Here is a 27,885-nt window from a genome sequence, read left to right on the forward strand (position 1 = left end):
CATATTTAAAACCTGCTCGGCATTTAGCAATACGGTAGTGGTGCAAGGCATTAAAACCAAACACGATAAAACAAATAAAAATATGTATTGAGAAATACACTCTGTGTATACCCTATACCTTTAAAGCAAATTTGAAGCGCATTTTCCACTCTCCAGCTCTGTAGGACTACAACTCCCATCATCTCTGAACAATGGCCATGCTGGCTGGGATTGGCAGGAGTTGAATTCAAAAACATCTGGGGGGCCATGGATTAGCCCTCCCTGCCTTAGGCTGCAATCCTAAATATATACTTTCATTGGAGTCAGTCCCATCAATGGGGCTTGCTTCATTTGAGTAGATATATATATAGGATTGCACCGTAAGTGGCCCTTTTCTGTCCTGTTTCCACATCTGCTATGTCCTTTTTTAAAAGAGTTGAGCCAAATTGAACACAATATTCTAAAGACCTTCACACCAGACTTTTTAATAGAGGCATTATGATAGAAATCTGGTCCTAATAAACCATGCATGAAGCCAGAACCCTTTTGGCCAATAGATGGTCACAAAGTAATGGCTATTCAGTTCTCAGAAATGTTTAAATGGATGTGAGCTGTAAAACATGATATGGAAAGGCTGTTGTGGGCTGCAATATTTTTGTTCACTCTGTTCTCTACATTATTTATTTGGATGCAGACTCCCTGCATTATTCATTGGTACTATGTACCCTGTATTAAAGAGTGCCTGCGTTAATTGGAATGGCAAGGTTATCATATTACCAGACATCTGGCTTTTGAATGCACTGCAAATGTATAGTGGAGAATGATGTTTTTAAAAAGAAAGCAAAAAGCAGCTCTCAGTTATGATACCGTTCAGCTGTTTAGTAAGGCAGACAGATGCAGGGTATTAATTAACACTTGAGTACATATCATGACTGAATAAGGGGGAAGGGGCGGAGGTAGCAAATCTTGGCGCAAATCCATACTAAATGTACACCTATACATATAAATTAGCATATGCAATTGTTATGCAAATTTGTCATCATCATCCCCCCACCACCACCCATTAAGAGACTTGCAGGGCAGTCAGAACTGAAAGATCCCAGTTCTAGCAGTATGATCATGAACATGGGTAGGCAAACTAAGGCCCAGGGGCCGGATCCGGTCCAATCGCCTTCTCAAACCGGCCCGTGGACAGTCCGGGAATCAGTCTGTTTTTACATGAGTAGAATGTGTCCTTTTATTTAAAATGCATCTCTGGGTTATTTGTGGGGCATAGGAATTCGTTCATTCCACCCCCCCCCCCCCAAAAAAATAGTCTGGCTCCCCAGAAGGTCTGAGGGACAGTGGGCCGGCCCCCTGCTGAAAAAATTTGCTGACCCCTGATCATGAACATTGCAGGAGCATTTAAATATGAAAAAAGAAAAAGAAAACACCCACTATGTTATGTACTGAAGTTCTCACCCTGGGCCCGCAGGGGGATACTGTAGATAGTTCAGGTCCACATATGCAAATAAGGGATTGAAAGTGACGTTCAGTGGTTGGATAGTTACAGAAAGTTGTTACAGTTACGTTGTACTGGAGCTCTATATAAGCAGGCTGGCTGAACCCTTCAGTTCAGTTCTGTCCTGACCTGTGAATAAACAAGAGCTGTTTGGAGAATCGCTGTGTCGTCTGATATGTCCACCCACAACTTAACACACTATGTTCCCCTTCTATGGTTTGCTGTATCTGCAGTGTAGCATCATCACTAACCATGGTTTATGCTAACCAAATTCTCTTGAACTGAAGAGGCTATGCTAGTCAACTGAGATGGAGGAATCAGGCACTACACCATGGTTGAAGCAATCCATTTAAGGGGCAGTGTTGTGTGAGACTACAGCATGTTCCTGATTTCCTAGCTATGGTTAGAAGATGAGGTAAAGACAGTAGTTTGTCTGCACTGTCCCCTTGTATTGAAAGGCATGGATTTCATCATTAAAACACTAAATTTCAACTCCTGGTTGCCCTGCTGACCATGTCCATTAACACATTATATTTTCCGTGCTGTTGGTGTTGTTATATTTGCCTTTATTGGTGTTGTTCATTGATTGGTCAAGACATGTATACAGCAAACAGCCCGGAACAGAAAGTAAGAATAAAAATCACTAGTTTTCTTGATGGGAATAATTAATAGGTATGAACTTTGCCTAGCAGAACCATCGGATATATCAAAAACAGATGATGTTTTTAATTAATTGACAAAAGGTGTGGGAAGAAAAAGAATCAGCAAAGAATCATTCAAGGGGTTCGTTTTAAACACCTGGACAAAGGCTGCTTTTCACTTGAAAGAAATAATACGCATAGGCTGCTTCAAAGAGACTTTTATGAGTCATAAAACCTAATGGTGGACATCTAAAATAATAGGAAAATATATTACTGAGTAAAAGTCCTGATATCATTACTAGTTAATTCATTTCTATGCATAGTTATGAGTCAATGATTGAAGACAGATGTCATATTTCCAGCTTTTCACAATTAGCCTAATTATAGTTTGGTGTGGGTTTTTTTTAATGTTATTCATTTTGGGAGCAGAGACTAACTATGTAATTCACTGTTTGCTTCACTAAGCACCAAGTTGCCCTTTTATTAGATGCAAAACCAACATGTTGTGAGGAGGGGGGTCTAAAGGGTGTTTGTGAAGAATAGCGAAACTACAAATAAATAGCTCCTCATGTATTTAAGTTATGTAAGCAGCTGTCTGATCTACAGTAACCTGGGAATGAGAATAGAAGGATCTGCCAGTTTTGGAAGTCATGAGTTTCTCAATTTTCCAATCTTAAATTCAGTTCTCTATCATTTGCACCAATTTGTGGACTCTCTTTTCTTTTTTTAATCCCCATGAAGGATGGAAACTGATGGAGTGGGGCAGGGCGAACAGGTGGAAAGGAAAGATCTAATATGAAGAGAACCAGATTCCTGGGGTCTTAATCAAGAATTCTGAAATGTGGTTATGCCTTCATCAGCATCAGAATAAGCCATTGGAGGTGTGAAGTTTATCTTCTCTTGCAAGGCCTACCCCTTAGCAGCTTGCCATGATGAACTCAAATGTGAAAGGGCTTAACTCAATGCAACACTCCTAGTGGCCACAGGGAAATCCTAGTGTTCATTTGCTGAGCATCGTCATGGCAACAGTCACTTCCATAGGCACCGACTCTTAGGGGCCAAGGAAGGTTTGGACCCCCATTATTATTTTTTTTTGAGGGGGCCAATATTCTTTTTTGAAAACTAAAAAGATTGTATATACAGTGGTACCTCGGGTTACATACGCTACAGGTTAAAAACGCTACAGGTTACAGACTCCGCTAACCCAGAAATAGTACCTGAGGTTAAGAACTTTGCTTCAGGATGAGAACAGAAATCGTGCAGCAGCGGCAGCGGGAGGCCCCATTAGCTAAAGTGGTGCTTCAGGTTAAGAACAGTTTCAGGTTAAGAACAGACCTCTGGAATGAATTAAGTTCTTAACCCGAGGTACCATTGTGTGTGTGTGTTACTATATATATAGTGCACAGAGTAAAATAAGATGTGAAAAAGGGGAGGGAAGAAAAATGAAAAAAATACCCTTATTCAATACAAATAAAGAATCTTTAAACATTGCAAGCTTGTTATGGTAGTTAACCAACATTTAACATAATACAGTATATATAAATTCCATGCCAAGTCTATGTTTATACACAATTTGTAATATTTATACCTCCTTTGTATTGTTTTGTTTTGAAATCGGTAAGATAATTTAGTTTCCTCTTATGTCGCTTTGAATATTTACTTTATAGTTTACTTTCTTCTGTAATGTTTTAGTCTAGATTGTTTTATTTGATGTTTTAATGCAGGTTGCAAACTGCTGAGATTTCCCCCCCCCCCTTAAAAATATAAAGCAGTATAGAAATGAAATTAATAATAATACATGAAAAATCTTCAGCATTTTAGTATAAAATTCTCTTAAATACATTCTTGTATGCAGTTTTGACTAATGTATACATTTTTGCAAGCAATTCCTCCTGACACAATTTTGTATGCTATTTTTATGAATATACTTTCGGCCTAATGGCCCCCAAAGCAGTAAGTGACAAAATAAAGGTACAGGAAAAGTACAAGAAAACAACCAGAACAATACAGTGGTGCCCCGCAAGACGAATGCCTCGCAAGACGGAAAACCCGCTAGACGAAAGGGTTTTCCGTTTTTCAATGTGCTTTGCAGGACGAATTTCCCTATGGGCTTGCTTCGCAAGACGAAAATGTCTTGCGAGTCTTGAGATTTTTTTTCGCTTTCCCCCCCCCTTTTTCTAAGCTGCTAAGCCTTTAATAGCCTTTTAGCAGCTAAGCCGCTAAGCCGCTAAGCCTTTAATAGCCGCTAAACCGCTAATAGCGCTAATCCGCTAAGCCGCTAATAGGGTTGCTTCGCAAGACGAAAAAACCGCTAGACGAAGATACTCGCGGAACGGACTAATTTCGTCTTGCGAGGCACCACTGTACAATAAGCAAAGCCAATCACAAAATACTCACCAATCACAAAATACCAACTACCAATTGTGAGCGGCATTCCAGCTTCCACTGCCAGATAACTTTGTTGTTGCTGTTGTTTAGTCGTGTCTGACTCTTCGTGACCCCATGGACCAGAGCACGCCAGGCACTCCTGTCTTCCACTGCCTCCCACAGTTTGGTCAGACTCATGCTGGTAGCTTCAAGAACACTGTCCAACCATCTTGACCTCTGTCGTCTCCTTCTCCTTGTGCCCTCCATCTTTCCCAACATCAGGGTCTTTTCCAGGGAGTCTTCTCTTCTCATGAGGTGGCCAAAGTATTGGAGCCTCAGCTTCACGATCTGTCCTTCCAGTGAGCACTCAGGGTTGATTTCCTTCAGAATGGATAGGTCTGATCTTCTTGCACTCCCTTAACTCCCTCAAGTCAATCTGATCTCTCGCCTAGGAAGAAGGCCACCATCACAACCCAAAGGAGCCGCTCAAAACATATATTTTTGTGGCCTTTGGCTACCCCACCCAAATTTGTTATTGTCTTTCTCTCCCACAAAAAAATATTTTTGATCATCTTTGTAGCCCTCATGTTTGGGAATATGTATGGTTTTGTTAGCTTGTTAGTTTGCTTGCTTGCTTGTTTTGAAATTAGACTTACTGGGCAATATCCAGTGATGTTTGCCCACTCATAACAGAAATCTTCTTGGACAACTGGACTTCCAATAATAAAAGTATGAAATAGGCTTGCTCACTGCCTCCATTCCACTTGAATCTGCACCCATTTGCATGCTTTGATGAGGAACGTGATGACCTTTACCAGACTGGAAAGGGGTCTTAGATGCCCACACTTTAGATGAAGTAATTTGTTGTACTGGAACATGGATAGGCAAACTAAGGCCTGGGGGCCAGATCTGGCCCAATCGCCTTCTAAATCCAGCCCGCGAATGGTCCAGGAATCAGTGTGTTTTTACATGAGTAGAATTCATGCTTTTATTTAAAATGCATCTCTGGGTTATTTGTGAGGCATAGGAATTCATTCATTTCTATTTCCCCCCCAAAAAAATATAGTCGTGCCCCCCACAAGGTCTGAGGGACAGTGGACCGGCCCCCTGCTGAAAAAGTTTGCTTTTTTGTGAGTGCTAGTTCAGCTCATCTACATATATACATATGTACTATGCAGAGAGAATAATCATGTTAGCATATTATAAAATACACAGTTCATTGTGTAGTTATTTGATTACACCTCCCAGATTTAAACTGTCATGTACCAATAATTAGTTTTCATAAGACAATTTAAAGCTTGCCTAGTTTTCTCAACAGCTCTTTCTCCCCCTAGAGACAGTCGACTGTGTTTATTAGTGTTCCCAGACTAAACTCTGGGTTCCCTTTCCTTTAAGAGTTTTTCTTTATTTGCATGAAGGGTCAGGAAATTCAAATGCATTATTAAAAGCCTGCAAAATGAGGAGTGCTGCAGAAACAGTATGAGTAATTTACTGTATACTAGAAGCTTACAGCTAAGGAACTGGGCTGTTGCTTCATATCAACATGCAAAATTCAGCTCTTGCCGAATCAAATAACTGTGAAGGCTACTCCTGCCCCCTGTTCTGCCCTGGCAGCTGCTGTTGGTGGTCCTTCCTGCGGCAAAAGAGAACGTCCAGGCAATATTTGTGGAAACTAATAGCTGATAAACTCACCTAACACTTTCCCTCTGTTTCCTTTATTGTCAAAAGTGGGTCCAGAAGTGTAGCCTCGGCTTCCACTCCTGAAAAAAAAATTGCTCAGTCATTCCAATTAGGCTGGGATTTGCACCATTGTTTTTCATGCCACTCCTTCTCTATGATATTTCAGCTTTTCTTGCCAAGCTCCCCACTTAGGGTTCTTTTACTTACGCGCAGTGGCATCGCCACATAGATCTGATTTGATGCATGGTGCTCTGCTGTCATACGTTCCATGCTTGGTTGGGATCATCCATGTAACTAATTCAAGAAGGAGAAACAACCAGCTTCCTATCGAGCAAAGCAGTTCCGACAGATACCAAACAGTGTGGGATGTGAAACACAGATAGCAGTGAGATACAACATTCCTAGAGTGGACATGAAAAGGGATGTTTGCTCCAGCTAGTAGAAAATTTCCTATTTCCTCCTGGGCTGGGGCAGACTTCCTCTGCATGTGACTAGAGGTGGGTGTGACCTTACCTGTCCAGGTGACAAAAGGACCAGGCACACAGCCCTCCTCCTCTCTCTTTGACTCCATTCCTCGCAGAAGCAACAATGCTTCTAGCCAACAGAACACAAAGGGACTATCTCCTTATGGGATAGATTCCACTTGTATGTACTTCTATAACTAAGTCTGCCTTCAGGGATCCATCTGTGAACTGAATGTGTGAGTAAACTTCTTTTATACGTTTTACACAAGATTGTGTCGTGTCTATTCTTTTTCGGGGTTAGTAAAGGGGATTACGGGATGTGGGTGGCACTGTGGTCTAAACCACAGAGCCTAGAGCTTGCCGATCAGAAGGTCGGCGGTTCGAATCCCCATGATGGGTGAGCTCCCGTTGTTCGGTCCCAGCTCCTGCCCACCTAGCAGTTCGAAAGTAAGTGCAAGTAGATAAATAGGTACCGCTCTGGCGGGAAGGTAAACAGCGTTTCTGTGCACTGCTCTGGTTCACCAGAAGCGGCTTAGTCATGCTGGCCACATGGCCCGGAAATTGTCTGCGGACAAACGCCAGCTCCCTCAGTATGCAACCCCAGAGTCGTCCGCGACTGGACCTAAGGGTCAGGGGTTACCTTTACCTAAATGGGGTTACCAGGAATCCTATATTGAGATGCTTAAACGAGCTTGCAACAAGCTAACTGCTGTGTATTTAAAAGGGCAATGTTAGAACTCTGCTAAGTTATAGAACTTGCTAGTGCAAGTTAGGAAGGATATTATTAAACAATATATCCTCTCCTGCCTCCTTGAACATTCCCAGAAACAGAAATGGGGGGAAAGCATACTTAAAAACAAACAAGCAATGAGGATGAGTGGGGCTTTTTTTTTTTCTTTTTTTTTTACATTTCAGGACTAACATTAAAAATGATGCTATTTTTCCTATTAGTTTATTCATGGTGCTATACAGGGGAATTCATACTTACACGGGGGTTCTGTTCCCAGCTGCTGCATGCATTTGTCCAATGCACATTCTGGCCCATTCCGCCCCCACCCTGTCCTCTTTCAGTCCCCAAAATCACACATGCGTCAGCAGTCATGCGCATGCTGATCAAACATGATTGGGGAGGTGCCTGTAGAGTTTTGTTATCCTCTCCCCAGTTCATATTCCATTTTATCTTTCTTCATTTGTTTTCTTTTTCTGCATTGGAAGCAAGTATTTTCAACGTTTAATGGGTTTGGCTACATATTGTTACAATATAATGTTATTTTTTTAAAATGAAAATAAAAATGAGGGTGGGGAAATTCTACCCAGAACTTACCTTCTGCAAGAGAATATTCACCTTCAGCAGAGAATGTTCAGAATGTTCTACCTTCAGCAGAGAATATTCAGAGCAGCACCGATAGAAATTCTTTTAGCTCCGTCTCCATGTGTTTCAGCTGAGTTGAACCATTTGCATTGGCCTTCCCTTCCGCTTTTGGCAGAATTTGATGGATTTACATCCTCACCTAAAACAGATTTGCATCTTCACCTAAAGCAACAGCAATGCAAATACGGAGGTTCCTGCTCAAGTCCTGATAAGCAAGATATTTCAAAGAAAAATGAAGAAGCTCTGATAGGGATTGAGAAATTCCTCGGTTGAGTTCTGCTGCTCCCAACTTTCACCTGAGTTTAAGGGAAGAGGCATTTGGAGGTTCCAGATCAAATTAAACATGTCAGGGATTTTTTTGGGCGGGGGGAAGTAAAAGCGTTCAGTGCTGGTGACCTTTCAGAACCTTTAAAATGAATTGCTGGCCAAATCTCTTAACAGACTGTGGCTCAAAACTGAAGATAAGTTAATTTAAGGAAATTCGGGGAAGTTTCCTTTCCTTTCCTCCTCCCTACAGCCACTTGCACCCCCTCTGAAAGGTCTGTCTGAAAGATCAAGGGATCTCCTTAAACAATTTATTTTGGGCATCAGGGTTTTCTTTGTGAGGGTGGAATTGCTCAAAATCAGGGTTGGATTCTAAGTTAAATTAAAGAAGTTCACATAAGCCCCCATTGCCATGTTCCATATGGTCTTGGAGAGGTGGGGCACAGCTGGTTGCAGTGGGAGGGGGAAGCTTGTTTTCCTTGAGTTTCCTTAAGTTACTTTGTCTTAGGATCCAGGTCATTGGTAGGTAGAAAGGCAACAGATGGAGCAGTTCTGCAGTCATGGAAAGGACTGTCTGTGTTAAACTTCTGCAAAGCTTCCAACTCCTAGAGATTCTATAAGGTAAAATGAGAGAGTTGATACTGGCAGTCTAGGTTGAAATGACCATCATATTATGTACAATAATTTCAGTCACCAGTTGCAGTAGCAACAGGTTGGGGTTTTTTCTTGCAATAGCTATCCACTGTGAACAATGCGCGGTTTTTACGAAAGCTTTATAATAAGCATTTGGCGAGCAATTAAAAACTGCCAGCCGAGCATTAAAGGACAGCTTTGAAACTGACAAGATCAAATAAGTATAAAGGAGAGTGCAATCCCTAATTAAAAACAGACAGTGTAAAATTTGTATTTGCCCAGAACGGTACGAGAGAATCATTGTAATCTGTTACGGCAGATGCTACAATAAAGGTGACGTTTCCTATCTTAACTTTCCCAGAGAATACTGAGTGTTGCAGAGTGCTCAAAGCACAAAGGTGCTATCTCAAATACGGATATGATGGCAGTTCATTATTTTGGAATTGAAGGAGAATTGATCTAGGAGCAATTGCTCAGCCCAGAGTAAGTAGCTCAAAGCTAATGACATTTATGCTTCAGGGTGCTCAAACTCCTTGGTATTCAGTATCTCAGTTATCCTTACAACAATCCTCTGATGTAGGCCAGTATTATCATCCTCACATTTGTTTGTTTGTTTGTTGAGTTAAAATTTATATTTCGCACCTTCCTCCAAAGGAGCCCAGGGCAGCAGGACAGTTTGAGAAGGGATGGGCAAGAGACAGTGTGGTTTGCCTCATGCCACCTTGTGAATGCGTTGCTGAAGCAAACATTCAGCTCAGGACCTCAGCTCACATTATTGTCCATTGCACTTCCTGCATCTAGTCATGGCTGGTATGGTTCTGAACAGGGCTGTCTTAAGCATATCCGGCGCCATGGTGCAAAGCTCCCTCAGGCACCCCCCCTTTCCCAGAGTTTTTTAGGGGGGACGGCACTGCCGGCGGGGCTGGAGGAGGCAGGCAACGGCTGGAGGGTGGCTCCTCCGGCGGGGAAGAGGCGGAGGCTGGACGTGGCACCTCCTGGCTCCGCTGGCCGCTTTGTGCTGCTGTGGCCACGGCAGACAGAGGCTCCGGGCACTGTGCTGCTTCGGCGCGGCATGGCAGAGGCAGGCGAGGGCAGCAAGCGGATGCTGGGAGGTGCTGCGTCCAGCCTCCGCCTCTTCCCTGGCACCCTCCAGAACTTGGCATCCTGGCACCCCACGCCACCAGCTTCTTATGGGTAAGATGCCCCTGGTTCTGAATTCCTCAGAGGTTTGATCTTCAGTGTGAAAGGTGCCATTTCAGAGGGCAAGCAGTTAAAGCTCCATTTCCTTTCTGCGGCCTAAGCTTTCATTCATCTTTTCAAATCTGTACACAGCCTCGTCTACTGCTATTTCAGCATGTTTCCTTTAAAGCAAACGAGAGAAACCTGAAATGTCTTCTCCACAGCATGTTGGCAGCCATACAGGGATCACATAGTATCCCATGTCATCACCACCAGACCCTCATTGGTCAGGGGCAGTAATGCTTCAGAATATCAGTTGCTGGAAACGGCAGGAAAAAGAGAGTGCACTTTTGCTTGTGGGTTTCCCACAGGCCTCAGGTTGGGCACTGTGAGCACAGGATATTGAGCTCAATGGACCTTTGGCCTGATCCAGCAGATTCTTAAATTCTAAAGGAATTTGAAGGTGTTCTGAGAAAGGGGCAGATCGTGGAGAAACAACAGCCTCTTTCTCAGGGAAAGAACGCTTTCTCAGGGCAAGAAATTGAGGGATGGGTTTCGGCACAACACTAAGCCTTATCCCCACCCTGCCCAAAAAGGCCTGCCCTGCAGTGTTGGCTTGGTGCAATGGCGCATGGGCCCAGCTCCTTCTTTTCTGTTTAACACATTTTCCCAAAGGACTGCTGTCGGGAAACAAGTACTTGCCACCCATACGTGTTTTCCTAGCAATATACTCAAAAGAAAATGCCTTGCATGATGCCAGGATTGTAGCATTTCCTTGCCCCAATGGCAGCCAATGGAGCAGAGTGGTGAGGACGTGCTACTGTGATGACGTCACCCACACTTTCCCCACTAAATGTCACTGGACAACGAATGAAGGAAGGCATGGGCTTACAGCACCCACCCTTCTCTCTGTCTAGTTTCAGCCTGACATTCCAGGCTTTCATTTGATGGGCTACATGTGGATTGGTTGTACACTATTATGGTAACTTCCAGGGCCGGCCCTACTGTTGGGCAAAATGAGGTGACCACTTCAGGCAGCAAATGCTGGGGGGGGGGGGGTGATGACAGCCCTCTAGCTGTTCCTTCTAAGTCACCCCCTCCCAACCATTCCCCTTTCAAGTGAAAAATATGTGTATTCCATGCCTCCTCCCTGGCCCACCCCCCTAAACTAACCATGCTATCTCAAATTCAGTAGATGATGCTATCTCACCACCACTGTTGAAGTAACATGGGAATCCTCTGTATGGGGAGGTTGCCATATGCCCTCTTTTCCCAGGACACGTCCTCTGTTTTGAAATGAGAGTCACCATAGCGAACCATAGTTAAAAGCAGAAGTCGGCAAATGTGTCTTCTTTTTTTCTCTTCAAAATATGGCAACAGAAAGGAGTCAGCATCTTGCCCTTTATCTCAGGCAGCAAAATATGCTGGGCGAGCCCTGGTAGCTTCTGACAGAAAGGTAAGGACAATAGAGCACACAGATAACCCTTAACATTCACAGAGTTTCTGTGCTGAATCAAGAGTCACATCAGAACTTAGGCAAGGAGAACAGTATCTTCACTTTCTGGGGCAAAAGAGTTAATGAAATATAGGCATACATGCAGATTTGGGCTGAATGTTCTGTTGTACAGAGGATGAGCAATTATTAGTCCTAAGCTATTAATTTGCAGCCCTTGGTTAGCTTGTTGTGCACCTGCATAATGTCTCAGCCAAAATGCATTTAAAAAGCACCTTTCCATAACTGCATAATGTTTGGGGTGTGGAAGAGGAAGAAGAAAGAGACCTGAACAAACTGTTCTTTATGAAGAAGAGCTAACAATCATTGATCAAACAGTTCAAGCCACCTGTTGTAGCTTTGTTCTTTACAAGTTCACAAGAAAACTGAACAATCCTTACTTTTAATATTTCCCTTTGGTTCAATAGTTTTGCTCCTCAATTCCCCGCCTCCATTTGACATTCCAAGATCACATTATTGAGACCTTACATGGGCTGGTTTGTTTTCTCAGCAGGTCCATTTAATGACTTGTCATTCATCAGAAAATCCTTTCAAATAGCATGATTGATCCTAGCTTGCCTTGATTAAATTATTAATTTTTCCCCTTACCCCAGAAGAGTTAGGTTAAGATGTTTTTGAAAGGATGGTATTTTCCTGTCTTTATCTTACTTAGTTCAGCTAAGGACAGATTGGTAGTTTTGCTAAAGGTCAGGTATTGTTACTTGGTTTGGAAGAAAAAATGTCTAGCCCTGTTGCAGGAGATGGTAGATACAAGTCATTTCTAAGAGTGTGATCTTTGGAAGAGGAAAGAGAGGGTGGGTGATTGGAATCAGCCATCCAACAGTGACCAAAACTATGTATACTAGCTTAGGTGCTTTATAAAATATGGGGATCTGGCTACAGGAAATACACACGTTTGGAGGAGGAGGAGTTTGGATTTGATATCCCGCTTTATCACTACCCAAAGGAGTCTCAAAGCGGCTAACATTCTCCTTTCCCTTCCTCCCCCACAACAAACACTCTGTGAGGTGAGTGGGGCTGAGAGACTTCAGAGAAGTGTGACTGGCCCAAGGTCACCCAGCAGCTGCATGTGGAGGAGCGGAGACACGAATCCGGTTCACCAGATTATGAGTCCACCACTCTTAACCACTACACCACACTGGCTGAGTCAAAGCCAAAGGACTGCATGTGTAACAAGAACCACACAAAAACCAGGGCTGTTAATTGGCAATTTGCCTGTTTCAATGTGCAGACAACTGAGTAGTCTTTTGAATCAACTGGATTTTTAAATGTTGTATATTTATTGTATAAATTGGAATCTATCTCTGGAAAGGACCTTGATTCTAACACACTTGACAAGATAAATCTAAGTTAGGGAGCCACTGTTGTGATGAAGGCTGAAGTAGGATCCTAGAGACATGGAACCTAGCAACAAGTCCTGTGAATTATTCCCAAAATGTGGCTTGCCAAAGTTGGGCAGATGCAAATAATCTTACTTCAGTACCTAAACATGCTTATTGAACCCAATGGTCTTGACTCAACTTTGGCTAACTTAGGGTACTGGTCTGCTTATTTTCTGTTTCCTCTCAGGAACTAACAGGCACTTTGGAACATCGTTTTGGAAACAGAAAGGTACAACCAATACAGTATGAAATTAATTGATTGTGAAACTTTGGAGAGTAGAACAAGGAACTGAAAAGCACATGTCTTATGAGCCAGAAGTAGCTCGCCATTCTTATAAGCATAATGCTTGTTCATTCTTTGCACTGAATGCAGGCGCAAGCTGTTGTCTACCTATGTACAAGTGTTTGTGTGAAAGGGTGTATGTTTGTTGTGTTGTACATCTCAACTGTTGTGTACATACCTACATAAACTATACACCTGTTGAATGCTACATGTGGGCAATTGTACAAGTGTACAGCTCAACTATGTGTACATAGGTACACAGATTGTACTCTTGTTGAACGTAACAGGTGAACACCCCTTCTTATGCTTTTAATTTTCCTTTCCCCAATACCTACATGTGTGCAAATAATGTATTCATTTGTAAATCCCTCATCCTTCTCTCTTTTCTTTCCACCCACTTCTTTTCTTTCTCGATCTGTTAAGCAGGCCAGCAGTAGCATCTGTTAGCATTAAGATATAATACAGCAGTTTTCTTACTCTAAGGCCCTGTAGCGTATTTGTTAGTAGCAAGGAGACAGGATTTTCCGTCTGCATGATCTATAATGCTCTTCTCTTAATTTAAGATGAAAGGACTATTTTTGGACACTACCAATGACTCAGAATATAGGAGAAGCAATTGTGTAACAGATGCATAACTGAAACCAAGGATTTGCAAACAGTAAGACATGCATCTTGTTTAGCTTGCCGAACACCTTGAATAAAATGAGCAGAGCTTCTGTTCAGCTGGTAGAAGATTTCTCCATTAGCTCCTCTGAAATAAATTCAGATTGTGTACTTGCACAACTTTTCTTTTGAAGGTAAGTGGTATGTATGACTTTTATCAGGAAAAGAGTTACTGCAATGTGATGTGTAGTCTGCATTATTTCCAGAGAGGTGAGTTTTTCTTGGAACTGCATGAGCATGTGATGTTGTTGGCTTAATCTACAACCCAAACCACACCAGCACCTCTGCACTGAACGCCCAGTCATTGTGGCAGATTAGCCACAAATTTGTATTATTTGCCACTTTCTGATTACAGTATACTGACTTATTTACCAGCCCCTCCAGGTTGAGAATCCATTTGGCCGTGTATTGGGGACAGTTTTATTGTGCATTTTCATTGAGGAGGGTTTTTTTTGCACTTGTTAATTGATCTCCTAGTTTTATGTATTGGTAGAAGAAAGAAAGCCTGCATTGCTAGTACAGCTATGAAGCCTACTAGCAATTTCAAAATTACACATCAAGCCAAGTTAGCCTGAAGGTCTAAAACCATTTATTTGGGAGGAATCCCCTTTGAATTCAATGTGACTTATTTCTGAGTAGACATGATGCCACAGTTAGTCATTTGCCACAAAGCTAATGCAACTGGTTTGCATGTGTGCATATGCAAATCTGGTACATATGTTTTACCTCTTTGATGCACAGGTTCAGAATTTTCAGTTTGATAAACATCAAGCTTTCTAGAAAACCTGCTTGCTTGCAATATTTCACTGCATTGTTCTATTTTACGATAGTGTTGATTTCCACCCCCACTCCCCATTCCTTATTGTTTTAGTCTTTTAACCATTCTTGGAGTCTTAGGACAAAGGCAAGATATAAGGTATTTTAAAATAAATAAACAAAATAAAATAATGAATACTTATCAGTTGATAAATAAAATATATTTAGATTTTGATAGGGAACACATCAAAATTTGAATGCATGCAATAGATGTAATGGGTTTCAATCCTGATAAGAGATAAGCATTCTTGTTTGGATGTCCTGATGATCTCACATCAGTTGTTCAGCCGGTTCTGGATGGAGTTGCACTCCCCCTGAAGCAAATGTCTCTGCAATTTGGGAGTTCTCCTGGACTCAATTCCACACACAGATGCTGAGATAAAGCATATGTTTCATCAACTCTATCTTGTACACCAATTGTGTCCTTCTCGGAAGAAATGAAACCTGGTCCCAGCAATTCATGCTTTTACTACCTCCAGGGTAAATAGCTGCAATGTCCTTTATGTGTGGCTGGCGTTGAAGACAGTAATGAAGCTGCTATTTGTCCCAGAATGTGGTTGATGGTAGTTATCCACTTGGATCATACTATACCCATGCTTAGTAAGTTCTCCTGGGTAGGCTTCTGCCAGTCGAAATTAACATCTAAGTATCCGTGTAATAGGGTTTATTCCCTTTATCTATACAATCTCATGGGTTTCTGCAAAGAAATCATAATATTAATGCTAATGTTTTTAGTCATCCTTTGAGGATTAAGTTTTCTGCAGCAATTTTCTTTTTCCCCAGGTACTCTGCAAACAATCTATGTCCTTCTAAATGTGTTTGTAGGAAGGGGGTTATTGGTTTGTTTTTGTTTTCTTGGGTTTTTTTTAAATATATTTTGGGTTCTCCTCATTTTGTATTTTTATGTTGTGAACCACCCTGTGATCATCAGATAAAGGGTGATATACCGAACGTCGGAAATTGCTTGCAAAAATGTGTATATAAGGCAAAAAATTGCACTAGAATGCTGATGAATTTCATAAGGACTTTCAACTGATGTGGAAAAAGAAGAAACTGGCATTTGCCCATCACTGGCTGTGAGCCTAATACACAATACTCCCGCCCGCCCCCCCTCAAACAAACTGGTTTCAGCAACAAAACAGGGCAGGTTTCCTTAGAACAGCTTTTCCCCTTACATTTTTCTTCTTACTCAGATCATCTCATTATTCATTTTCTTCATTACGCGTTCCCACAGATCTCAATTATTACTGAACGAAGGCACATTTGGGGACATACCTGAGAGGACAAATACTTTGTGCTAAAGAGCGTCCATAGCACAGCGTCAATAATGCAATCTAATGAAATTTTATTGAAGACTATGCAAGATGCGTAGTGAAGCTTGTAATTCTGCATGCACAGATCTGTGTTTCTAGATGCTCATATAAACAACCCTTCCCCCAAATACAACTCTGGCAAGCCACCAGAGCTCCTGTAGCAAAACATCCCATGCCATGTTCAGTTTCTCTTACTCTGTGCTTGACGGCCGGTCTCTGTTGTGGGTAGGTGACTTCTTCATCTTTAAGAGTTATGTAGTAAAAGGTGAAAGATTTATATGATCTGAGGAGAAGCCAGAGTATGAAACCTTGGAACATATTTTCATGCTTAGTGGGAATGCTAAATTGTTTGTATGTTTTGGACCAGGGTCTTCTATATCACATCCAAAATGGTTAAAACAACCTCTCTCGCCAAACCCAGCCTTAGCCCTGGTTTCATTAAACCCAGATTCCAACCCTACAATTCAGCAGAAAGATTCAATTTCCCCCCCTCTTTCTACTGGTAGCCTCATGTCTAGTGATAGCATCTCACTGGAATTCCCAGGTGGAGCTATCATTTGAGATCTGCTTCCATAATATTTGGGGTATAGCTAGTTCAGAATGACTAACTGAGCTTAGAAGAGTTGCAAATTGGATTATAAAGGAAAATACCTTGATGAAACCTGGTCTCCCCTCTTTTCATACGTAAGGTGGGGAGGAGAGAATAAAGCTCTCTCACCAGCCCCACATCCCTGTCGGTGGACTGCTAATGTTTTAAGACCATGTAAAATGACACCATAAACTTAATGCTATTGTCCTTTCTCTGTGGAGACTGTATTGTATAATAAAAATTATAAAATTGGAGGGGGGGGAGTTATGTAGAAGAGGGAGTTTCAGCAAGTGTAGTTGTGTGACGAGATTGAAATTTTCTCATTGGCCCAGTTATCAAAGGTGCATGAGCCTAATCCACTTTTCCCAGTTATGATGTAAACTTCATGCAACTGGAGTGCAAACAAGTTCTAGTTTCAGACTTTTTGAATAGGCTTTGCGCAATGCAAATTTGAGATTTCAGGGTTTCCTGGAGTATCTTAATCTCTCTCCCTTCTATCCTCTTCTACTACTAATCAATATATTTTATATGTGTTTCAAATTCCAGCTTTCTGACTGACTTGGAGGTATCTTAACCATTGCAGAGTGCTTACGAACTCCTTATTTGAGGGAGAAGTATATACGTCTGCAAATTTTCTGTTCCCAGACTTTTATAGAAATCAATGTCTGCAAGACTTCAGCTTTCCTGGAAGCTGAAAACATTGTAGCTGTTTCTGCAGTGCAGTTTGAATCCCCCATCTTGATGGATAAGTGCAAATATTCTCCATGTCAGATTTTTCTAGTAATGCTGCACCAAATTTTAGGGCTTATCGAGACGTGGATTTTGACACCTTTAGTATTCATGCAGTAGGCTAGCTCTGCCTGGGAAATTAGGATGTTCTGCCAGCTCTGATGTGTGCCACAGCATTGTAAATGTGATTGAGTTCCTAAGGCAGAGTAAAACATGGGACAGGTGGCATTCTCTAACATATAAATCTGTTTAACTGCCTAACCACAACAGCTTTGTTCTGCCTCCACTGTTGATGGCAGAAGGCTTCTGAATACCAGTTGTTGGAAACCACAGGAGGTGAGAGTGTTGTTGTGCACAGGAGGCGAGATTGTGGGTTTCATGCATCCCAGTGGCATCTGGTTGGCTACTGTGAGAACAGGATTCTGGACCAGAGGGACCAAGTGGCCTGATCCAGCAGGATATTCTTATGCTCTTGTTTTGCACAGCAATGCATAGCAAAATACTTCTGGGCATCTCCCTGGATCAGTTATATACTTTTACTAGCTTGTTATTTTGATTGTTGAGATGAGTGCAAATGGGAGCCTTGTACAATACAATGACTGCTGTATCCAATATGACATGCAAAGGGTTTTCACACGGGTATAACCATGTCCCCAAATGCAACCTTTGCTTTTCTCCCCATCCAAGTGAATGGCAACCATTTTTAACTAAAAGGAAACTGTCAGGCAAAATTAAACGTGTTAAGAATAGGCATTATTGCTTTGTGTGCTACTAATTTAGAGAAATTTCCATTTCTCCTGGGAAGCCGTTTGATATATATTTGTTTTCAATTAAATTTGCATATATACTGTTTTAAAGAGATTTGATATATCTCTGTGTTTGGTGATTTTCCTGAGGAAAAACGTACCCACTTCTTCTTCTTCCTTTATTTATTTTACAACTCTGCAAGGGGCTCAGATTGTGGGCACATTATGAAGAGGTATTAATGTAGGCTAAATCATCACGAGCTTTTGTGCGTCAGAAAGCTAAAATCCATCTGCCTTATATCTGGGGTAGTGGAGAGAGCGAGAAAGAAAGAGAATGTTATGAGTGAGATGCAAAACCTTATAATTAAAGAAGCATGTAAATAATAATGGAAGTCATTAGTGCTATTCAGTTTGAAAGAATGTTACAAATGTAATTGGAGCATTAAAACGAAAATCCATTATGACAAAACATTCATGATACAAGAGAGTGAAAATGTGTGACTTTTCTTTTGATAAATGTCAGTTCTCCCCATCTCTAAGGCACCACTAGTGAAAAGTAAAACAAAATTTAATTTAATTTAAAAATGCCCTAAACAGTTTCATTTTATGTTTTTAATACTTTTTGTTGCATGCTACTTGGGAATTTCATTGATACACTTGAAAGAGTTTTGCACTTGTGAACCTAAGATGACTTGTGGATCCAGAAAGTTTAAGATTTATTGAATGGAAGAGCAGATATGAAAAGTTTGCACACAGAGGAGATATTGTTTTATGGCTCTGTGATTCAGTGGCATAGTGCAACATGAGGTGAGGCAGTCTTAGCTTTATTAAATCTCCTGTCTCTTTTAGCTGTGCCTCCTTGGATGCTCCCTTCTTCTTTAAAAAACAAGAAATAAAAAGGAAGGGTGGCAGAAGAGGAAGAAAATGATTTAGCAATTATGGAGGAAATTATATGATGCTAAAATTACACTGTGTTCAGCTATTTGAATGGAGGGACTTGCGCCTTGAAAGGGCTGTAATTTTAGGGTGTGAAAAAATGTAGATTACAAAACAAAGGGAAAATTTAAATATGTCTAATGGATAAGGCAAAGTTGGGGGGGAAGCAGCAGCTGGAGGAAATTTTGAGGCAATTAGGGGTAAAGGAAATGTGTTATTGTTGAGGGCACTGAGTGATAAATAAGGCTGCTTGGCAGTCGGGTTTGAGGGCCCAATGGCAGCAGAAGCTAAATATCCCTCCTTCGGTGAACTGTGTTGTGCTTTCATGCCAGAGTCCTTTGGTGCTAAGCAGATGAAAATTTAAGATTAGCAACAGTTCACTCTTTATGGAAACTCCTTTATAACAGATGAGCATGAATATGAGTCTCATGCCAAACTTCATGAGCAAAAAAGTATGAACTGACAGACAGATACCGATCAAGTCCATCTTTGTGTTGAACTCTTTGGAATGAGGGTAGCAGGAGAAGTCAGGCATTCGGAATGTCCTCTATGGCTACAGAATGACTAGGACAGCTTAATTTGCTTGTTAGAGAAATGGGAAACATTCTGGGAAGAATGGAAAATATTATACAACCCTAGAAAACGGAGGAATATCTGCAACAGTAATTATCTACGGCTGGTTGACCCATGCTTACACATCATCTGATCTCTGTATATTCAGTTTCTAGATACTTGGTGTTAGGTAGCCAATGCTGTGAAGTAACCAGGTTTGAAAAGTTTTGTGCTCAAATCAATGGAAGGTGGATATCTGTGACGACCCTTTCATGCATTCAATATATTGTGGTTAACAATATTAAGTGATAACTATGCAAGTGTGAAGGAACAGTTTGAACCAGATTTAAAGGGCTCAGGGAAGCAATTCAAGTCACAAGGCAGGCAGGATCACCTATGTACTAGCACATTCATAAATCAGCACGTATAATCCAGACCAGAATTTGTCAGCCTTGCGAAGTACATTTTCTGTTGGGTGATCCCAGTAGAATAGTCAAATAGCTCTGTACGTTTCAAGTAACCAAAGCAAGCCAGATGCTCCAAAGCCCTAGGGACATCAGACAGTCGAAACTAGTTAAATGATTTACTGTGTTTCAGCTATATAGTAACTTATCTTAAGTTTTTAAAAAAGAGGAAAGTCATATCTTTGCAGGCAGGAATTCAAAGGAAGCCATCTATTTGGGTTCCAAGAAGAGCTGAGAGACAAATGCAGAATGCAATGGGTGGCATCTAGAAGAATCCTGATGAAGGTGAAAAATAAAGGCAAAATAAAAACAGCACTTGGGAGCAAGCAAGAATAAAAGGCAACATATGTTCAAAATTGTTTATGGGCCATATCCCCAAATGTCCACAAACAGCTTCAGAACTGAAGGAGAGACAAGTTCAAATCTCTTCTTCTCAAGAAAATAAATAAAAGGCAAATGAACAAAATTCTATGGGAAGAACATGGAGCTCACAAAAAAATAAAAATTAAGCAAAGAAATGGAAGTGAGCTCTTCCATGGAGTACAGTCTCTTTTTCATCATCTTTGACACTAAAGTTTCTGAAATTTTATTGATCCTTTTCTCTCACCCCACTAAAAATTTGGTTCTCTGTTGGTCACGGGACAGACTTGTGCAGAAACAGTTTTGTGTTGTTCTAGAGACAGACAGGAAGAGTCATGAAAGTTGCCAGCACTGCTAGCCACATAGAGAAACAAACCTTGTACTTTCTTCACACAAGTGCATTGTCTAAACTCATCTAAGGCCTTGTCAGCCAGCAAGAAAAACACTTCTGCCCCTCAAGACAGGCATTCAGGAATATTTCCATCATGAGCCAAAGTCTCTTGACCAAAGTTTTCTTCCATTCCATTCTGGGGTGATCATCTTCACCATCCACACAGATGTATCCTCAACCCAATTTTGCTGATTAATACCTCTTATAGCACAATCTTAACTATTTGTACTGAACTCATAAGTAAGGCCCAGTGACTTCAACTTGCCTTAATTCCAGGTAATAAAGGTTTGATGGTGCAGCTCTAGTTTCCCTGGAGACAGAAGGTGGCTTTTGGTATGACAAAGCACAGAAGCCTGAGGAACTCATGCTTCCTCTCACCACACCTCCATATCTTACTCAAAGCTGAGAAATATGCATATCTTCCCTGGGAAGGTTCATGTTCTCACCCTACATCCTGACTACATATGGAGAAGAAATTCAGAGGATCCACATTCCAGAGTGGAAGCACATAATCTCCCCAAGAGTGGAAGCACATCACCATGTGCCATCACCCCCTGGGGATTTGTGCAGTACATAATAGGATCCTCACTTTCCAGCTAATATCAAGAAGAAACACATCTTATACAATTAGAAACATGAAGATTTTAAGGGTTGTTAAAGGATTATTCCCTTAAAATTTGTGCAGCGATGGAACAGACCAAACCCGCTGAGGAACATTTATGAAAGGTTCACAAGTCATCTTAAGTCTGTTTCACCCATGCATAGCCCAGTTACACATTTATATCTCCCAGCTTCAGACAAATTATGAAACTATGATGTGGGGAAGCATCACAACCAGAGAAGGCTACAAAGCAAGCAAGCAAATACATACTTATCATGTCATAAATTGCAATGACATTTTAATGACATTTTCAAGTTGGCAAGTTGCTGAGCTGAGTCATGGAAAGGTGGTAATACTACAAGATCAGACCAGGGGGTTTTCCTCATCCCACTTCTGCAGAATAGTATCACCTAAGATTATCACCGAGTTAAGGACAAATATTTGGGTCTAAATCCCCAAATCTGGTTTCTCAGCATCCGGATCAGTAACAGGAACACAGGGAACTGTTAGCTGCAAACACTTTTCTTGCACAATGCATAAATATCCCATTCTTACGGTGTCTTATAAATTGATGGTTTCAGAAAACCTAAGTACAGTTTTCATTCCAATACTTTACAGTTCTTTGGACAGAATTCAACACCCCTTTGCAACAATAGTTAATAATACCTTGAGGAACAAACAAGAATGTTACTTTTCTAGGACCAGGGCAGAAAATAATACACTTGATTTTCTTTCATATCAGTTCTCATTCGTAGACTGGTTTTATCCAGAGTCACAGTGATGACCACTATTTGAACTGCTTTGTGTTCTGCTAAGCAAACAAACCAGAAGCCTTTTTGTTTTCTAGGACTAAGAGGGTAATGTTTAATATAATGCTCAATATTAATTATAATTTATTTATTTATTAAAGCAAATTATTGTTAGAGGTTCCTTGTTGATTTAAGATTAATCATATTGGTCTCTGATGTGATATACTGTTGAGCAGTTTTTTTTTCTTAAAAAATGTTTAGGGGTACTCTCATTTTCCTACTCATATTGAAATACTGCCCCTCAATGAGGCCAAACTTAGATTCACAAAATGTTTAGGGGTACGCGTACCCCTGCATTCCCCCCCAAAAGCACTGCTATTGAGCCATTATAAGGCAATTCTATGGTAGCAATGTTACATTTGTAAGCTTTTTTACCCAATAGTTTGTCTTTTAGCTAATATTATTTTACTCCAATTAACATTAAAGTATTTGCTTTTTAACTGCCTTGATCTTCCTTACAAAAATAATTCAAACAGTATGGCACAGGTATTTTAAGTGCTCTCTTTTTATTGTTTTTTAAAAAGATGTGACTAATGTAACAGACTTCAACCTCAAGAATTTATCTGTAGCTTGGAAAAATGTTTTCTCTAGAAGTATGAATCAAACCCCCCCCCCCATATGTGGCAAAACGTTTCATGGGCAAGTGTCAAATTCAAGATAATGTTTATTGGAAATGGGGGATAAAATGTTTTCTGGCAAATGACCTGTGGCCAATGTAACATGTGTTTATTCCTTGATAGACACCCACAAATAAATGCCTCTATGACATTTTACTATGCATTCACGAGGTGCAGATCATCATCATACTTGTGGGACGTTGCAATGCCCACAGAAACTTACACCTAGCTGTGGCGACACCCGAACAATTTGGTTTTTTCAACCTACGGCACATTTATCATTTGCAGGCATGACAGATGTTACTGCAGTCTCCTTTTAAAAAAAGAAAGAAGAGGATTCCATACTAATAAATACCATCTCGCACCACCTGGCTAACAAATTTTATTTTCAATTTCCCAATCTCAAACTTAACAATAACAAAGTTGCAATTTGACACCAGCACTTCAATGGCTGTTTCTTCTTCCGCACTTCATTACAGCACAATCACATTTCCCATAGTCCTAAAAAGAGGTTTAAATGACGCATGCTACGTACGTTGGACCATTGTGCTGTTTCTTTGATCACAATAATTGCAGGGTGTAAAGCACATTTCAGTTAATATCTCACCACATTTTCATAATGCTAAGAACCCCAAATAAGCGAATAAAATTAAAACCCATAGAATTTTCTTTTCATTTGTTGAAGGAGGGAAAATATCCCACCCCCAATGTAACACACTCATGCTTTGCTTTCCTAAGCTTATCTGATTTTGTTCCTATGCAAAATTTATTGTTATTTCACCAAATGGGAAAGCAGAACTATAAATACAATAAACAGTCATTAACCCATTATGTATTTTCTTGGAGAACTCTTTAACTGACTTTTAGAAGAAGAAGAAACTTAAGAGAGATTCAGAGTCATCTTGCATAGCACACTGGATCGAGACACATCAAAAAAAGTGCTTCAGGAAAATGTGTTGTAAACCTGAAAGTGGGAAATCGCATTGGCAAAAGACAGAACTCCACAGCACCATCTGGTGCCACAGCGTTTTAACGCATATAAAATGCTTTTTCTTTACTAAGGTAGCTGAGTCCTGGGTTGTTTTATTCATCTGTAAAGTGACATTTTGAAACTTTGGGAAATTATCTTTAAAATGATATAGAACATGTTAACTATATATGAAAATGAAAAATGAGACTGTAGGTTGACATTTTCATGGAATTACCATATGTACTATATGTATAGTGTTCAAAGAGCTTTGCATACATTATTTTGGTCAGTTCTTACAATTGTAAAGTAATCCTTACAGTCCTTTAGAGAAGATAATTATTAATTGTCACTATAATGTAGCTATGGTATCGATGCTGCAAGACAGTGCTTTTACCTAAATTTAGCTAGGGAAATAATGGATGAGACAAGATTTTAATTATATTTTTTAAAATTGCATTTTGGTCTTCAAGTTGACTACATAGCATTTGACAACATCAGTCCCTCATTAATGTTAGACTTCTCTGCCTTGCATGCCATCCTCCATTAGAATAGCTTCGTGTGCGCGTTTATGTATGCTTTTGAGCATAAAAATAGCCAGCAGAAAAAGAGTTACATAGCTCCTTGCACCCACTACTGTTCTGCCAAAAATTGCAGGTACTGGATTCATTAAATGCATTTTTGTGTAATGTGTAGTTTGCCTCCAAATTTTCCTAATGGTGATGTTTTATTACAGAGCAATAATAATAATAATAAGTTTGTAAGCTTTTATTGATTACTTAAAAATTAGGGCAACAGAGTGCAATCAGTTTGAGCAATCAATCACTGAAAGTGTAAATGGCAATTAGACTTGCCCTGTGAAGTCATAATTGAAGTGGACCATAACAAAAGACTCTTGGACTACAGAAGCATCCCTCATAGGTGCCCACCCAGATTCTGATTAAAGGCCTTCTTTGGCAGTCTGTTCCACTGCTCCTTGTACCATCAGGACGATCTTCTAATTGTTTAGTATACATTTTCTATACATATAATTTTGAACCGATTCATTCATTCATCCTCATGTGCAACAGAAAACAAATCTGCTCATTGACCTAAGTGACATCCCTTCAAATCTTTGAAGATGACTGTGTTATCAGCCATGTTCATAAACCATGCGCCTCCCCTCCCCATTCAATTCCTTCTGCCTTTTCTCATAGGACTTGGTATCCAAGTATCTCACCATCTTTGTCACTCTCCTTTTGACATATTCCAAGTTGTCAGCTGTGGTGCCCAGAACTGGACGCATTACTCCAGGTAACATTTGGCCAAAGCAGAATAGATTAGTACCATTACTTCTTGTTACAGGGATACTATTATTCCTCTACACGGTTGATGCAGTCTAGAATTGCATTAGCCCTTTCAGCTACTGTGTTGCAGTGCTGACTCCTTTAGCTTATAGCCTATTGAAACCCCTAGATCTTTTTCCACATCTACTGCTGTCAAAACTCATCTTGTATTTGTACATCTGATTCTTCCTACCTAAATAAAGATCTTTAATTTATCTCTTTTTAATTCATGCTATTAGTTTTTGCCCCAGTTCTGCATTCTGTCCATCTTGAACCTTGTTCCTATATTCCAAGACAGGGGTTCCCAAACTGTGGTCCACAGATCAGTTGTGGTCCATGAATTTCATTCAGGTGGTCCATAGTGTGTATGTGGATTTGTCTTTGAATATGAGAGATGGCATGTCCAGCACATTAAATATTCGCTGCTTCTTTTATTTCTTATGTTGCATTTTATTGCACTGCAATTTTAATTCTGTAGAATACAATAAAATAGATAAGAAATAAAATAAGCAATAAAAGTGCATTTAAAATCATTGCTACAATTGCTACAACAGGCAAAAAAATCACTACATGGTCCAAGACCCTCAGCAATTTTCAAGTGATCTGTTGCAGGGGGAGTTTGGGAACCACTGTTCTAAGATATTGGATACCCCAATCCAGTTTGGTGTCCGGCTCAGTCCTGCTCTTTCACACCCAACCACCTTTTCCTGCTGCTGCTTCCCATAAGAACACAAAAGATCCAGTATGGAGAAAGAAAAGTCAGTGGTGTTATCAGGGCAAGACTTTGAGGGTGGAGGTCCAGATCCCCACTCAGCAGAAGTTTTTCTTATAATCATTTATTATTTTATATACCACTTATACGCCAAAATGGCTTCTAAGTTGTTTGCAACAATAACATAAATCCATAACTAAATTACACAGTAACAACACATCCTTAACTAAAATATACAATAAAACAATTAAGAAGCATATGAATTACAACTGTTGAAAAACAGTTAAAACCATCAAATCACAAGTTCAATGGAATGCTTGTCTAAAAACCTATGCGTCTTCCGGAGCAGGTGGAATGCCAATACTGATTGAAAGGTAAAGGTAAAGGGACCCCTAACCGTTAGGTCCAGTCGCAGGCGACTCTGGGGTTGTGGCGCTCATCTTGCTTTACTGGCCGAGGGAGCCAGCATACAGCTTCTGGGTCATGTGGCCAGCATGACTAAGCCGCTTCTGGTGAACCAGAGCAGCGCACGGAAACGCCATTTACCTTCCTGCCAGAGCGGTACCTATTTATCTACTTGCACTTTGACATGCTTTCGAACTGCTAGGTTGGCAGGAGCAGGGACTGAGCAACGGGAGCTCACCCCGTCGCGGGGATTCGAACCACCAACCTTCTGATCAGCAAGCCCTAGGCTCTGTGGTTTAGACCACAGCGCCACCCGCGTCCCACTGATGTTGCCTCTCTTATTTCAGCAGGGTGTCAGCAGTGAAAAAGGCCAGCTCTGTGTCACCACAAGCATCATCAGGCTGTGGCAAAACTAACCAGGTTCCATTAGCCGATTGTCGTGCCCTTACTGGACATGGAAAAAGACTACTTGTTTTGGATAACCTAGTCCAAGGTTATTTAAGGCTTTGCATGCAAGCAGCCAAACCTTTAAATTGTCTTGTGGTGAAGAAGCAGCCATTGCAGATGCCTTAGGCAGGTGCCCAAAATAAGCAAGCATTTTAAAAGAAGTGAAAATATAGTCCAAAGAGCTCTCCAGTGATACCATGAAGTCCATAGTCTAAAATTATCTAACTAGGGAGAGTCGGTAGCAGGTGGAGAATGATACCCTTTAACTGGGAAATTATGTTATGTGAATGTCTTTTCCCACAGGGGGTGATGATGCTTGTAGCCCCAAGGGCAGGAGGGGGTAGCAGGCTGAGGAAGGCTACTTACAACATAAGCAAGGATTGTTTATGGTCACTTCTTTGTTGCAGTTTACCCACAGAAACAAGCCTCCTCAGGAGGTACATTAGTTAGTATAGGCCACTTTTGGTGTAGTTGGCTGAAAGCCTCCAATCACTTGAGGTGTACACAGTTTGCTAATCCACACTCGGTTGGGGGTCATTCTTGTACAAGACTGTTTGAAAGGCAGGTGTTGACTTCCAAGAATCCCACAGGGAGATTCCAATGATTTTTTTTAAAAAAAAAAGCTTCATAAAGGATGTAATTGCCGCCTCCTACTGCATTTATGTAGTTCCTTATTGGTTTGTGGTCTCCTGCATTTTTCTCAGCTTTGAAAAGCTGCGATCCTTCCGGAAACACACAATTGTAATATACAAATGTGTACATGTACAGAACACACACACTCTTACATTTTACCTATTTATTTTTAGCAAACTTAAGAGCTATCAGAAACATACCTTTCCTCCTGATTCATCTGGGCAGAAGAGGGTGAAAACATTTCCTTACCTTAGTGTATGCAATATGCCTGTTTCCTCTTTCTCGTTGCTGTGATGGGTTTAATAATTGCAGCTAGTGGTATTAAACGTTTCTGCCTCCTTTCCGATTATTCTAGTGGGGTGTGTTGGTGTGACAAGGCACTCACTAAAACATGCCGTTTCCCAGCAGCTGGCTCTCTGGGACTGCTGGAAATGATCTATAGCAATTAGATCTGGGGCTGCAACAGCTATAATTTTGTTACATATTAATATCCACCTAGCAAAAAAGAGGTGAATGCCCCTGCCTCAGCTGGGCAGAGAACGAGCGCTCTGG

The 27,885-nt window shown here is 40.8% G+C and overlaps 1 protein-coding gene and 1 long non-coding RNA gene across 3 annotated transcripts in view; one reads left to right on the plus strand and one right to left on the minus strand.

Annotated features, from left to right (window-relative positions):
* ARPP21 (cAMP regulated phosphoprotein 21) overlaps positions 1 to 27,885 on the plus strand; it is a 233,299-nt gene that overhangs the window by 40,386 nt on the left and 165,028 nt on the right. Inside the window, exon 1 of one of the 2 annotated variants that reach the window (XM_080975817.1) lies at positions 13,767 to 14,055. The exons of the other annotated variant lie outside the window; for it this stretch is intronic. The gene's annotated coding sequence lies outside the window, so the exon portion shown is untranslated. Of the gene's footprint in view, positions 1 to 13,766; positions 14,056 to 27,885 lie in introns of those variants that run through there. 2 annotated transcript variants of the gene reach the window in all.
* LOC308460088 lies at positions 5,989 to 27,881 on the minus strand. The gene is made up of 3 exons (XR_013978469.1): positions 27,583 to 27,881; positions 7,957 to 8,143; positions 5,989 to 6,121 (listed from the first exon to the last, which is right to left on the minus strand). It is a non-coding gene; the product is annotated as an uncharacterized lncRNA (long non-coding RNA).

Source organism: Podarcis pityusensis (assembly GCF_964106645.2).
Source record: "Podarcis pityusensis genome assembly, chromosome: 12".
NCBI classification, from domain to species: Eukaryota; Metazoa; Chordata; class Lepidosauria; order Squamata; family Lacertidae; genus Podarcis; species Podarcis pityusensis.